The sequence below is a fragment of the Melospiza melodia genome, chromosome 4 (assembly GCF_035770615.1).
Source record: "Melospiza melodia melodia isolate bMelMel2 chromosome 4, bMelMel2.pri, whole genome shotgun sequence".
Taxonomy (NCBI): Eukaryota; Metazoa; Chordata; class Aves; order Passeriformes; family Passerellidae; genus Melospiza; species Melospiza melodia.
In genome coordinates this window covers 64,737,334-64,753,824 of record NC_086197.1, presented here as the reverse complement: position 1 = coordinate 64,753,824, position 16,491 = coordinate 64,737,334, and the positions used below count along the sequence as shown (strand labels likewise).

General features: G+C 34.9%; 1 protein-coding gene across 11 annotated transcripts in view; it reads right to left on the bottom strand.

The window, feature by feature from the left end:
• The window catches only part of PPFIA2 (PTPRF interacting protein alpha 2), a 290,199-nt gene that overhangs the window by 77,021 nt on the left and 196,687 nt on the right, over positions 1-16,491 (bottom strand). The window lies entirely within an intron of this gene.

The window sequence follows — 16,491 nt, the reverse complement described above, 5'->3', positions numbered from 1 at the left end:
GCTATGAATCAAACCCAGGTGGTGTAAAATAAAGTGCTAGTTTTCTATCAGTCTCCCATCTGTTCATAACAGCAACATACATTTTACGTGGTTTTTGTCAAGAAAAGCATGTACGTTAACACCCTCTACTACTCATTGACTCTTTTAGCACATATAAAAGTAGGTTTTATTGTATTTAAAATATTGGTTATTTATTGGTAATGCTACTAAAATTCCCATGCAGCTACTGGAAAATGTTTTCTCTCTGGCTTTGTAGCTTACTCTCAGGCAATAATCAGCATAGAAAGATTTAGGTCCTAATTTTTTTTTTTTTACATTGTATACTACAACAAGCTGGAAGATCTGGCTAATATGAACAATAAATTATGTTAAATTGCACAGTTAGGTATCTCTGTATTGTTCTGCTTTTATGACCACATACAGTAAATGTTTTACCTGATGAATAATATTATGTATTAAACACAATAGAACACTGGTAGGATGCCATTTTTGGAAAGCTGGTGTAAGTTTAAAGACTTCTGCCACTATATTTTGTCTGCATAAGTCCTGAGTCAGAAACACCCTAAAAGACTGTCCTGTCCTAGAATACAAAGGCATGGGGTAGGAGGGAGAATTCTAGGTAGTACTACCTGGTAACCACATGCAGCAGCCAAGATTTTGTACAACATTTATTAAATCAAATTAAGTTAAATTTAGTTCTAATTGACATCAAGATAAACTTACTTTGATGTGAATAATTTAATTTAAATTTGAAACTTTTTTTTTCAAATCTGTTTGTTATATTTAAGTGCTTATTTAAAGACCATTTTAATCACTCTGACCAAAATTAGAGATGTAAGAGCACCACTTTAAACACATCTTCCTTAATATAAATGTTGAAAATTGCTGTAATATGAGATTCTGATGAGTAGGCTGATTCACCGCTCACTAAAAATTCCAAGGTACAGCCCCTGTAGAAGTCATATACTCCCCCTGATTTCACTGCCAAGACCAAAACTTGAAAGCAACATTTAATCCAAGCAATTATAGGAAACTACAAAAGTGGGAATTAAAACTGTCTGAGACAATCTGTGTCTTTCTCCTTGGGGGTTGTACAAATACACTGAACTTTAAAACACTTTGCTTAAATAAGAGAATTACATCTGTCTCAAGTAACAGGAAAAGGACTGGTGTAATCTCATTAGCATAGTCTTGCTTTTTACACAATCAGTAATTCAGTATTTGTGGTTTGTCTTTTGAATAGCTTCACTCACTTATTTTCCTTTATGGTTCAAATAGTTCTCAAATTAAAACTACTGAAACTGTGGCTTCCACCAAACAAAATTAGCCATCAATTAGTGCTAGAAGATACTTCCAGGTAGACCAAGTGAGATACTTCAACAGACATATTATAAAATTTTGATTGATGTAGAGCAAGTACACATAATGTTAAAAAATGTAAAATCATGGGATATATTAATTGACAGGCATCAATATAGCTGGCTTTTTCATATCATAATCTTTTGTTGATCCATTAAAAAGCAGCCATCACTATGCCCTCATCTTGAATTACCACCTGTATCTACACAAATCCTTAACAGCCCTTAAGCTGAATAAGAATACTCTTTAAACACTAGTGCAAAACATTACAATTTTATAATGTATTGGAAGAGTTTAATTTTTCTTAGCCTCCATGGGTCTTTAGGTACCACCACTTTCAAAGTAAGTAAATAAATAAGAAAAAAATCAATTGTCCCTTTTAGATGACAAGCAAATAAAGTAATACAATATTGTGTATCATTATTTGGAGGGATTTTCTTGATTTTTCAATGCTTGGGAACAAACACTTTGCCAAAAATCCATCATTGTTAAATATTACTGTTTCAATGATTTTATTACTGTAATGAATGCACAACAAATATTTACAGGAACAACAAAGAGTTTGAAGTCTGGCACATTGCAGAAGTTTCAGCTCTTGCATAGTCAGATAACAGATCTAAACTGTGAAGAAACACACAGCTAAATTGTTTTCATACTTGTTCTATTCTTGATTTGATGAATATATTAGGGCAAAATAAATGCTCCTAAGGAAGCATGGAAATTCTTCAGTGTCTTACAAACAAAGATAAAGTTTTGCTTTTCACTTTGTTGAAGAAAAAGTTTTAATTGCTATCATACTCCTTTTTATTACTTTCTACTGATTTAACTTTCAATAATGTGCAAGTTTTTTGCAAATGTGCTCATTTAATCACTGAACCATTTGTGTAACCTTTTAAACAGGTTGCCAAAACATGAAAGACAGGTTGATGATCTGAGTGAAGAGACAGATGACTAAATTTTTCCTAGATAGACTCCAAAATCTCTTAAATTCTAATGATCATTACAACAGCACACAGCAATAATAGCAGAGATCTAGGTAAGCAAATGATTTTTCAATGCAGATAAAATTTTGTAATATTATTTCTGAGAAATGCCTACCTGTTCTGCTGATGTTTTTATGTTTATGACATCCAACTAAAAATATCTAGGACAAAACATGTCCATAGACAGCTTTCCAAGTACCTCCATACTATCTGACCTCTAATGTTAAATTCCTACTGGTTTCCATGCTATGTTCTTGGTTTTAGAAAGCAAAAGGATTCTTTAGGATGGCATCATAGCTGCTGAAAACAAATCAAAATACCCCCCTCCCGCTCCTATGCCCCAAGACAGATTAATAGAAAATAAATGGGGATAAAGATCATTAATCTATTTAGGATTGTTGTACCCAAAATGGAACAATCAACACTGAAGTCCAAATTCCAAGGGAATAAAATAGGATCAAATGCATCACATTTTTGTCCTTATCAGCTTCTGCTTGTGAATCTCAAATGATTATATTCTATTTCTACAATCACAAACATTATTTTCCTATTTACCCACTTGATCTGGACCACAGTAGCACCTTTCATTGTGACTCTAATCAAGAGCAGAATTTCAAGTTTTTCCCCAGTGGAGTCTAAAGAAAGTCTGCATTTGGCTCTCTGCTTTCCTTGCCAAGCTTATTCAGCAGAACTGAACAGTTCTTTTTTTTTTTTTTTTTTAATTGAGAAAAATGAAGCAATCATTGTCAGTTTAAGAATAAAATGTAGAGTGTTACTTTTCTAGTTGGACCTTTCTAACTTTTGTAGCTTAAGTCCATGAAAACACCCCCTAATCTAAAAATATTCCTTCAGCTTATTCTCTTGTTACAGGCATATTGATCTTCAACATTCTTCTTGCTTTTGCATGTTGGTTTTATGACTCACAAGGCACATCAAAACCATAAAGAATTTCTACTGATTTTGATTCTATCTTCCAGATGTCAAAGGTACTACAGAACAAATGGCACAGTTTCAGAAGCCCTACTCTGTCATAACAATTCTGAACATAAGCTTACACAAATTCTGCCTTTCTGTCTCAACTAATAAATAATTTCAATGATCCTAAAGCCCAGCTTTTTGATTCTTAAATTTTGGTAAAAACCTCCACTATAATATCCATGTAAATTCCCTCTAAAGAAGCAGAATTTGTGTCCACTATCTACAGACACCATCGAATCATGTTTTTTTTAAATGAAGTTAGGATTCATCAATTCAGACTCAAGACTTGAACTCATCTTCATTTCCATAAATGGCCAAATCTACATATCATGCCTGTACATTTAATAGCATGAATTCAGGTGTTAAGGGAATATTGATTTCAAATATTAAAATACAGCATAGAACAGAGGATGAATACATAAGCCATTACGGACCTGAAGAAGTCCCTCATCAGACACAAAATGAGGCAGGAAAAGCACTACTCTACATGTTTACTTTGGGTGTATTGCAAATTAATTAATTTAAAATTATTTGATAGGTGTGAGATCAGAATCCATTTCTAAACATACAAAATCCTAAATGACCAGGTACCTCTGCTGCTAAAATTTGTTTGAATGGCCATTTTTTACCTCATTACAGTTTCAGTCTTCAGGCAATTACGTGTTCTAGGAATACTTAATGTACTACACAGTGATAAGACTGTAGCAGGATGCCCTTAAACTGAAGGAGGGCAGGTTTAGCTTAGATCTTAAGCAGAAATTCTTTACTTCTTATAAGGTACTGGTGCCTCATCACTTTATGAACAGATTGCCCAGAGAGACTGTGGCTCTCCATCCCTGGAGGTGTTCAAGACCAGGCTGGATGAGGCTCTGAGTGACCTGGTGCAGTAGAAGGCATTCCTGCCTGTGGCAGGGGACTTGGAACTTTAAGGTCCCTTCCAACTCAAACCTTTCTATGATTCTGAGATTCTATAAAAGCAATGAAATTATTTTAAGCTTTTGAAAAGCTGTTTGTCCATAAACTTTTCCTACCTTAAACCAACGAGTTTGTTTGTGTCATCTTCCAACATTGAAACAAATCTCAGTATGGTTCAGTATTGTGGTCAAATGAAACTGCACAGGACTGAAGACTGGCTACATACATAACATTTCAGAGAGAGAGAACACAAGATGCTCCTCAGGGTATCATAAATAGCACATTCTGATTTCATGAACAAAACTCATAGATCCACACAAAGTCTTTGGAAACAGCAAACAAAAAGGAATCTCCATAAAGATTACTTTAGTTTTGAAATGCTTTAGTTTTTCCATTCAGAAATGCAGATTCTGAGCTTTACAACCAGGTATGTTTAAAAGAGCAAATAAAGAATTTGGAATCTATTTTCACAATATCTAGGAGTTAATATAACTATGGAACATACAGCATTGTAATCAACATTAGATATACTTCAAGGGAACAAAATAAAAGAAAAAATTATTTTCAATATGAAAGTTTGGGAGGCAGGGAATGAAATCATCAGCCCTAACAATGCATTTTGGGCTCACTTTGGGGGGGAAAAAAATTATTTATTTTCTTTAAACTTATCACTTTGTCTTTTCCCCCCATTCAATGACATAAACCAAAAAGATTCAGTCAATTTTCAAGCTTTTTTTTGTGCTTTTTTAGCACAAATTTCACTTTTAAACTAAAGACTGACAACCTCTCAGCTAGGTTTATTTTCTATTTGCCTGGAATTTCAGTGTACTTTATCACTATTTAGGGGTGAGATTTCTAGAAACTATACACAATTGAGTCCTTTAATACCTGTCCTGACATATCAAGAAAAATACTCCTTTATTAAAATAAAAAAAACTTTGTGAATTATGAGTAATACACATCTTCAACATATTTACATAATTAATTTTCCCTTTTTGAGGTTTCTGATCTTCTATTAATATTGCTGTTTAGCTTTCATTGTTATGGAGAAATAATAATTATGGTGAAATCATCCTCATGAGGGAGCCTTGAAGATCAGACAATAGTAGAAAATCAGACAGTAATGAAAATAAATCTTGTATGTTTGTGGGTAGGTAGCACACTGAACTCCAGCCTTCAGTTACACATCTTTTACAGCTTAAGTCTTTATCTCCTATGCTCCAAATCCTGTCAAAGACAGCTAAAACCTCTTGCTTCTGCAGCTTCTGGCATATGTTGGTTATTTTATCCTTACAATCTTGACATTGGCACTGCTCTCTGCAATCCTGCTTGTATGGTGGAGAGCACGTTCAGACCCTGCTTTCACGTTGCTGAAGCACACATAATGAACGACAACATGCAAAAATGACTGCAAATGCTCTGAGTCTGCTGCAGATTGCTGATTTTAAATGGAAAACATGGAAATGCTAATCCCATGGTACTTTACTGCTGATGGCCTGTGCTTGTGGTGACCATTGACAAGGTCCTGCCTATCAGTGTTTTATCAACATGCCCCTGCGGGTCCCTGGCAAAGATATTAACAGTAAAGAATCATTTTGCCTCGCAGTCCTACATTGCAAGTCAAATTCTTGCAATGAAAGAGGTGTTGGTGGCAGGGGTGCTGCACTGGTGATGGCCCTGGGGCACTGCACAGCTGTGGCACTCAGCTGGCTGCAGCAGGGCATTGTACAGCTGTGGCACTCAGCTGGCTGCAGCAGGGCACTGACTGCACAGCTGTAGCACTCAGCTGGCTGCAGCAGGGCACTGCACAGCTGTGGCACTCAGCTGGCTGCAGCAGGGCACTGCACAGCTGTGGCACTCAGCTGGCTGCAGCAGGGCATTGTACAGCTGTGGCACTCAGCTGGCTGCAGCAGGGCACTGCACAGCTGTGGCACTCAGCTGGCTGCAGCAGGGCACTGACCGACTGCAGCACTTCCTGCACCATCTGAGCTCTGACTGCATCTGAAATGTCTGGGTCAGCAGGCATTTTTGTGCTTTGAAAGTAGTAATACACTAACATTTGAGGCTGGTGATAAGGCAGTAGGGTTTGTTAGCCTCCTTTGCTTCATTAAGAATTCTGGACCAAATTGTTCCTGTGTAAATACCTGTCTGGTGCTATTACACCTACTCCAGAGCAGGCACCATTTATTTCTGTGGCAGCACTTGCAAAACAGAACAGGAGCAATTTAAAGCAATGGTGCAGCTGCTATTGTGAGGAAGAGTACCTGTCCGATTTTTCACAGATTACCAAGTGCATTTAAGTATGTTTTCTGTAGAAACCCTTATCGAAGTAAACAAAATTGTACTACTTTTAATTTGTCACAAAATTTGTATGAAATACAACACAGAAAAAGAAATGTCTTTTACAGAGACTAGCACAATAGGAAAACAGTAACAAGTATCAATTACATGGTTGAATTATATTGTGTATTTCACACCTGCTGACTAATTTCTCTTGCTTTTCTTTTTCTTCTTACCAAACTCAAGAAAATACTAGCAAAACCCTTATTCTTTCATTATTACTCTAACAAAGACTAGTATTCAAAATCTCCAGAGTTCATTGGTAGGGTCTAATTTCCAGCTTGTCAGAGCTAAGGATGGATTTGGGAGAGAGGTTATAATGTTTATTCTTTTCAAAAATATACAAGTTATTGAAACATGTATATGTAATATGCATGTATATATTTAATATTTATATAAACATGTACACAGATATTTGTACCTCTAAGACTTTATGTAGTTGCTCTTAGTACATATAGTATTTAATTTAAAATAAAATTAATTTAAAATAACATTAACATTAATTTGAAATAAAATAAAACCCCTGTTTAATGCATATAATTCAGTCTGAAAAACACTGCTCAGTTTAAAAAAGAGTGTGTTTAGCTATTTGCACTGCAATCTATTCTCCTCTTTTGGTTACACCAATATATGTCCCTATGAGTAAACCAATATATGTCCCTATGAGTAAAACCAGTCTTCCCCAAATTAAATTTTTGTATTCTTTGTCTGCATGTTGTCACCTAGAGATTTGAGATTGTTTAGGTTTATTTTGACTGGACATGTCTGTTATGAAAACTACTATTCTGCATGTATATCCAGTTTTATCACATTTTCCTATACAGTGTATCTGTATTAAAATCACAATCTCTGCTACTGATTGTAGAAAACATGAAAATATACAACAGATAAATAGGATATGAGAAATATCCAGAAAGGAAATGAATCTTATCCTAGAACTACAATTTAACAATATCAAAGCCATGATCTGCCTGTACAAACTGAAGAAATTCCAACTTAAGTTTCATTCCCATTCTGTTGAAATTGAATCTCAGTAGAGTAACAGTCTGTATTTCAAGTGTTAAAACCAAATGTACCCATTTAATTTTAGTCAACATCTCAATACATTTCAATAACATTCCTACTGGTAGTAATTTTTTCCCCAGGTTCTTCCAGAGAAGATCAAGGATATGGGCTCCTCTGATACAAATTTCATCTATTTTGTAATTACAAAGGAAATTCCTAGTATCTGGAATTTCTAAAACAATGTTTTTATCCTAGAATTATTGCAGAATGTAATCTGACAGCCTTTTCTAATGCAGAGGAATGATACATATGTTTTCTTGTTTTTTACTTCTTTTTGTACGTAACCACATATTCTACATGTTTAAAGGGGTACAAATTTTTAATCGTAAATCACACTCTCCAGGTGCCAAGTTGAGCAATCAGGTTCATTTTCTATGGACTGAACCAAGTCAAATCCTCTACAGCTCCTCTTATAATAATTTCACCTCTACACTGATGGTCCGCATTAGTATTAATGAAGATTATTTATTATTTACTAATGTTGACATTTCCTAATCAAACCAAATTTTTTACATTTTTGAATTCCAAGTAAAATTATTTCTATATTTATTTCTTTTACAGGCATATGTTGGCTCCTTGTTTGAAAGTCTTTCTAATTAATCAAGTTATGGCTCTGCAGAGTACCCTTAGAGCTGCAGGCACACTGTAGGGTTGAGACGATCCAATAGGAAAACACAAATGATACATTTTCTGGTTCATATGTTAATGGGAATATTGATTAATAAATATGAACCTAGTGAAGCCTAAAGTTGATTTTATTTATTGACTCATGTCATCAATTTGAATATTTTATACAAATTCAGCATGTGAGGCCTATCCATACATTAAAAATTATTATGGAGAATAATAAGCATAAAAGATACTATGATCTTGTTATAATATTTAAAACCTGCTTTGAGAGTTAGTAGATGATCTTAACAAATCATCTAATATTTAACAAATGTACAGAAAATTGAATAATCATTCCAAAGAAGCACATTGAGCAAGTGTTAAAAACACTACATTATTCCAGCAGATTAAAAACAAAGGAAAATGGGTATGTGTTTTGAATTTTCATCAAGATGGATCTGCAAAAAGATAATAACAGTAAAGAATCATTTTGTCTTGCAGTCCTATATTGCAACTCTAATTCTTGCAATGAAACTATCTTCGTCTGCTTGAACGTCTCGTTTGACAAATGTCATATGACAAATGTCAAATGACCCCAAAGCTGACACAGACAGAAAGATAACCAGCTATGTTCTGAAACTTGAATTCATACCTCCAGTGCAGGATAAAATAGCATTCATTTCAAAGTTTATGATTCCCAAAATAACAGATCAAAGAGAAATGATATATTCTTTCTGATGTCTCCTGAAAGGCACTCTGTGAATACTGTGAGCAAATTAAACATTAGACATTAAAATTTTCATGGATATACTTTGAACCTGTAATAGTGACTCCTACAAAGCATGTCAGCTGAGCACCCCTTTACCCAAGCACTATGTTCTTTGCTTTAGGAATTTGATAGGTTGAAAATAAGGCATTTGCTAACTAGACCTTATGAAATCAGCTCTGGTGAGAGTTGCATTCCATTGATTTGTTAAGCTCCCTAAACAGATTGCCAAACAGATGACATTAAATCCAGACTGAAATTATCCTGGTGTCTAATCTCATGCTGACTATGAACAATCCTAAACTAACCATATATAAGTAACCTTCCAATTTCTTTAATCTCCTGGAGTTTTCAGGTGTGTTGGCAAATGATTGTGAAATATGCTCAACCACACATGTGGCTTGTGTGATCCCTGTGTTCTCTCAGCTTGTATTTCTTTGGCTGCCATGCTATTCCCTCTTTCTACCTTTGTTCTGCTTTGAGTGAGGAATGTGTGATAAATTAGAAATCCACAAAATCTGTACTGCAAACTCAGAGCTTTTCTATTTTGTAGTTCCCTAAAATAAAGTAGAGGAGATCTATTTATCAATCTCTGAGGCATCTTCTTCAGCTTCACAGAGCTTTGTCATATATTGATATATTTGTTTGCTGTTGTGCAAAAATGTCAAGTGTGCTCTGTGATCCCTCTTTACTGATTAATATGAAACACTGCACCGACCTCTAAAATAACTCCAATAACTCAACCTTATGAGATCCAGAAAACTGTCCATACCTGCAGATTTATTGCAGAGTGGTTGTGTTATTTGATGATGAATACTGTGTCCTGTGGTTATGTAGCTGCAGGACCTCATGGAGAGCACAGTCACCTCCTTCCTGCCTGCAGCCCCAGCCTCTCCTCCTTTAGGAAACTAGGAATGGATCTGGGCTGAGGGGACAGGTACCCAGCATTTAACTCCCAAGCATGGGGTACAGCACAGGGAGTGGGACAGGATTTGTGCAGGGTCTCAGAACAATGATTGTGTGACAGAATGTGCACCTGAACAGATGCCACCACAGCCATAACCGTTCAAAAATCAAGTTATGCAATTTAGCAGAGTCCATCTATCAATACTTATGAACCTATTAACTCCTGTATTGCACCCTACTTCTTCTGCTGTAGAAAAAACTAACCAGTTTATCCCAGCCAAACTAAACTCTATGCTTTGAGGAGCAAGAATATTCAGAGCATCAGATGAGCCTGAATCCTCTGAGATGCTTTACTGAGCTCCTATGGTAGTAAAAAGAGTAATTGTTGCTTGCCACACCTATGGCACAGGTCACTGTGTACCTGAGCTTTACAGTAATGCTGTCCAGTCAACAGCTGGATGAGCCATGGACACCATGGGACAAATTTATGCTGTTAAGTGCTATGGAACAGGGAACACGTTTCAGTATTTTTTTCCCCACAAAATGGCATCCTGTACCTTTACTGGAGCTCTGTTGGGAGTATTGTAATGCAGTAATAATCACAGTAAAAACATGCAATGCAAGCACTTCAGTATGGAAGACTGAATATATTGCTACTAAATAAACAACTGTATATTTATATTTCTGCAGCAATCTAACTTGCAATTAAGATTCGGCCATAGTTTTTAATGCATAGAAAAATACAGTCTCCTCAGAGGCAAAAGTCTGAAGACTTAAGCCACAAGTATTAAAAAAATGCGAATATAAAATTTAAACAGAAGAATACTATGAGTATTTGTAATAGAATTTGTAGTTAGATTTCTTATTTTTTTATTCCAGTAGTAGTACCTAATTTGTTTCCACAATGAGCAATCTATAAAACAAATGCTTTTAAAACATAGACAAAAGAATATACTGGAATAGGTTTATGCTCATTTTGATAAAGATGCTAATTTTATGGAAAATTTATGCTTCAAGGTCTAAAGGAAATGGGGAATTTTTAATCTCCAGTCATCATTTATTCAGTAAAACAAGGCATTAAATCACCCAAGTTTCTAATCATGGGGGATCAAGGTTTCATTAAATCAAATATTTCTGTCAGACATAAAAATGAAGTAGATTTGAAGAGATTTGCAAAAAAATATTTCAAACATTGATCTCACTGATCTTTTAATGTATATTTAAACAATTGCTGCACAGCTGCACAGCAGGTTTTGGGAGAAGAGTAAAGAATGAGGAAGTAGCAAGTCACAGCCTGACATTGCTTTTTTACCTTTTGCCATGCTCCTTAAGCATTATTTTACTAAACTTAAATTTCTCTTTTCCTTTAATGCAAATAACAGCTTACAGTAGTTAAAGAGCAAAGTCTGTATGCTCTTGTTGCTACACAGGGATGTGTCATAGCAAAACACTGAGAGGCTGCAAACAGTCTCACGGTATTTTTAAATAAGCAGAACAGAACTCCACCCTTCAATGATAAATCTGTGACACTGGGATTTACTGTAGTCACAAATCTTTTATATAAAAAATCCCACAAAAAATTTTACAAGTAAATAAAATAAAGAAGAACTAGTTAGCCACGACACAAAGTCCTGAGAAAAAAAATCAAAATTGCAGTGGAGATCTTTAGTAGCCAGAATTTTTCATTTCAGTGCAAGGCTCTGAATCCTTCCTTAGCAGCAGTAAAACTGAAGCAGCTGAATACATTCATACTTGGGATCTTAGAATATTTAGAAAATAGAACCAGAAAAAACAAGTGTCTTTATGACACAAGATTCTAAAGAATATAAAAATATACAGAAAGAAATATATACGAGCTAGCAAACATTCAATATCAAATATTTTGTTAAAACTATTAATCACACTGTCTTTGTGAAGGAATAAAAACCTTCAGTCTTCAGCTACATATTTCCTTAAGTGCTCCATGAACATGTGAGCACAGACCACATATCCCTTCTTGCTAACTGGTATCTTCTAAAGAACACACAGGAGACATTCAACTTAGACAAAATGACAGTGCAAAGTGAGAACATGACACTGGTATTTTAGGATTTGTTTACAGGTGGCCACATGCTAAATGGAGAGGAAAGAGAACACAGCATTTCAGGATGGCTTTTGAAAACACCCTAAGACATTTGGGCAGCAAAACATTTCTGCTCTGCAAAACCATTTCAGTGAAGAAGATCAAATTAGGAGAACATATTTAATATATAATTTCTGCATCGCACACACTACACTGTGGCAAACTCATAAATAGGCTTAATTCACTAAGATTTTTGTATAAAAATACTAATATCTGCAAAATCATCATCCGCTGTCATGGTAGAAACTGTATGTTCTTTTAGTAGCCAAAATCTGAAGACTTTGTGGTAGAAGTTTATGGAAGTTGTACTAAGAAACCACTCATGCAAATGCAGTAGTGAGCTTCACCTCTAATATGTCAATAAAATTATTGTTCTTCAGTTGCTATCTGGAAAACGTATTGCATTTTAGACCTATTCTGCTCTATATTTTAGTGAAACACGAAATTAGTGAAAAAAGGTTTAGGCAATGCAAAATCCATCCTGCTGCTCTCAATATTCACAAAGGATTTTGGTGTTTTTTTTTTTCCTCTGAGAACTCAGATTAGAATTAATTGAGGACATAAAACGAAATTGTTATGACAACTTAGCTGACTATTTCTTGTTCTTAGGTCTTTTCCACTTTTTAAAAAAAATTAGGCAATGAAGGCTGAAGTGCTGCTGTATTAATTTTCAATCTATTCAATTGCCATGCTACACATACTAATTGAAATGTGTAGATAAATAAATTAATGCTGTAAAGCATTTAGAATAAGAAATAATCACCAAAAAAATCATCATTTTGCATCATTGCCACATTTAAAACTTATGGGCAACAATAACTTTTTTCAGAGGTAACATTCAATGAGACGGCTAAGGTTAAAGGCAGATTAAAAAGCAATTATACATAGCATTTAAAATTACATTTCAAATCAAGACTTTTAATTATGTGTAACTTTGCAGAAAAGATATTTTTTGTTACATTTACATAGACATTTAAAGTTGAGAGCACAAAGAATATCTCTTCAGAGTCAGACCTCTGCAAATCTATAGCTTATAAAGAAATAAAAAAATAACATGTCGAAGAGAGTTCAGAAAGCAGTTGCAAGCTTGCAGTTGCACCATTCTGAGAAAGTATGGTGCTATGAAAGAAGGTACTATAGAGAAAGGGTGTTTCAGGTTCTTTGCAAGGAAATGTATGCCTCAAGTCACTAGAAACAGATATAAGTCATCAGCCTGGCCTTCAGGAAAAAAAAAAGTCCCTGATTTCCACCCAATTTTATCCAAAGTTTTGATAGCAATAATTTCTAAATTGTGGATTGATTAAATTTTATATAAATCATATGTTCAAGAAATGCATATCTATTTTTCCTGGGAAACTATTCCTTTTACAACACTTTTACTCCAAAAATCACTTTGAAATGTAATTACACAGAAAGCCTAAGGCTGCCAAGAAACCCCTGTAAAAACTGCCTTAACCTAACTGGAAATGAAAAATCTAGAAATATGATTTCATAGAAATATGTTTTCATATGCAACCAAGGGTAAAAGGACAAGCCACATTTAGCTAAGACTTCACTTTGAAATGCATATACATATTAACTAGTACAGAATATCTCATTAGCAGTAGCAATACCATAGTCATGTCTGCAGCATCCCACATGGTCAGAACCAAAACTGTTCTCAGCTGTAACAGTTTTACTGCATTTTTTACTGTGTTCTTGATTTGCCCTGAAGAGCAGAAGTTTGGCAATTAGCATGGTATTTCGAAGTTCTTTCATGAATAAGTGGATATTTTCTGCTGTCTCTGGTATGGAACATAAAGAAACAGAAATTTCAAACCATCCTCTCTTTTCAGTCATGTAAATAATTTATGAATGCTTTCATAAATGCTGAAAAATTAGCACTGGGGTACCCTAATGAATAAACTGACCCATTGTCAGGAAGAAACCCATTGCCTAAACAGGAGAATGCATCCAGTTACATGAAGCAGTGAACTACGATCCAAAACGCCTACAAGATCTCTGAGAGCTCCAGGAGTTAAATTTAGCCTCAAACTCAAGGAACCTTTTGTAGCAGCAATTGTAACAATAAGGCTTTAAAATGAAGCCTTAGTGTTTTAAAATATAATCTCTGTGTCAGTTGACAGAGGCAGTATAATGTTATTTGGCATCTGGAAATATCATTGGCAATTGGAACAAATGCTGAGGAAAAACATATGGTAGTACAGTGATATATATACAGTAAAATCAGTAGTTTCTGCAATTTTATATTTTACAGTCCCAACGTTTTCTGGGTTCCTAAAGTTCCATTTATTCCTTTGAGGTAATGAATGTAAGTAAAGCTTTCTTTTTCATGCCATGGTTTCTACTAATGAGGAGAGATGGAAAAGCCAGCATACTAACTGGAAACAAAGCAGGGGTTTGAAATGCCACCTATCATAAGATTCCTATCAGCACATAAAGATGTTGCAAGGGATGGATGATTGTTTAAAATTAACAGGAGAAAATTTATGGGCAAAGGAATCACAGACATTAAAAAAAATCCCAGTATTGTATTAATTATGTATAATGCTTGATTTTTACAAAAAAAGCCTTGGAAAAAAGCTTTAAAGGTTGTTTTGGGTTTTTTTAACTATTTGTTGAAGGCTCAGGGTAACAGGGAGATCTGTTAATGGAAATGGCAACAGTTGTCATTTAACACTGCACATTGCTGCAGAAATGGATTTAAAAGTGTCACTATGGGTCATCGTCTATAATCTAAGAAGTCTTGAGCTGTGGAAGCTGCTAGCACTTGGGTTCCTGGGAATATACGGCACTAATGGCTAACCTTGGTGTGTTGTTTGCATGTGTGTAGCTTAGCATACTTTTAAAAAAGATTCACATTTGTAATGATAATAGGAGTATCTCTAAAGATGAAGAGCAATAGTAGGTATCTTTTCAGTATTTTCAACATTGAAGTTAATTCTCAATTAGATCATGAATGACAAAATTGTGAAGATAAATTCACTTCTCTTGCCAATGAGACTCATTCTTCTCAAATTAGTGTGTAAAAAGGAAGCTGGTTAGCAGATCATTGTTCAATTTTGCAAATATTCATACACTCACTGAAAAACTTCACATTTCTCTTGAAAAATATTCGCAGAAGAACACTATTATACCACTGAACTTTGTTACTGGATGTCCCACTTGTATCTTGTCTAATATCTAACTGCAAATTATAACCCTCAGCAATATACCTATTTGGAGAGATCATAGGTTATATGGAAGAAGATGAGAACCAGCATAATTTTAAAAGCACCTAAGGGGTAAGAAAATGTAGCTATGCTTAACAGTAATTTTATTTAAAAACAGAAGGGAAATTTATCCAAAAAAATGTTAACAGTATCTTCTATTCAACTTGTCTACAACAGATAATGATCAGGACGTGTCCAGTTGTGAACTAGGAATGGCTTTGAGTGTAAGCAGAAATGGAAAAAAAAAAGCAGGATGAACATGGAATTTTATTACTGCAGTTTATCTTGCCCCGTCTGCACAAAAACTTACTAACAGCAATTCAGTTTGCTGCTACGTACAGTGGCCCCCTCCACAATCACTAACCAGCTGCAGCAAAGTAAAATATATAGTCAAATAACCTCTTCCCCTAGGAAAACATATATTCAAAGAATTTTTAATCCACTCCTTAATAAAATATAAGCTTTAATAAAATATAAGCTCATAAGATGAAAACCCTTCTCTCTTCCCCTTGTGTAACTACATGTAAACATTAGCTACACAAGCCGAGTTCCCCTAAAGGTCCAATGCTCACCCCAACTTCTCTGGGGTTTAGAGTTCAAGGTGTGTTACAATTGCCTATCCAATATTAAGTGCTTTGCAAGACTGTTAGCAACTAGAGCTGAAATCAGCTTTGCCAGTTACAGATGACTTCACTCCCTTTGTTATGTATGTAATATGCCACAAAGGCTGATAATGAGAGCTTAGTTACCACCCAGTGACGGAGAACTGCAGTTGTTCTCTCCCAGTTTTGGGGCTATGTTAATTTAAGAACATTTTCAATAAGTACTCAGGACTGTCTGCGGTTTCTTGCCTTTGCTGCATCAGAGCCACAACCACAAGCTTTCAAGAAGAGGAAATATATTAACATATACATTTCTGCTACTTTTTATCTGCTACTTGTCATACACCTAAACATAATTTGTTAAGTCAGGGAACCAATTTACTGTCATCATTTTATGTTTAGATACAGTCCTGAATATAGTATACACTCAGAATAGGTATGAGAAAATGGGCATGAAAGAAAATACTAATTCTCCTGCGAAAACAGACACCAAGACAGGACTACAGAAATAACTGAAAACCATATATTCAATTCCCCTAGAAACTTAGCCCACTTATTTTCATATATAATACAATAAATTTTTAAAGTGTTTTATTGCCTGTGTATTCACTGTGGAATTTAGCATAAAACTAGA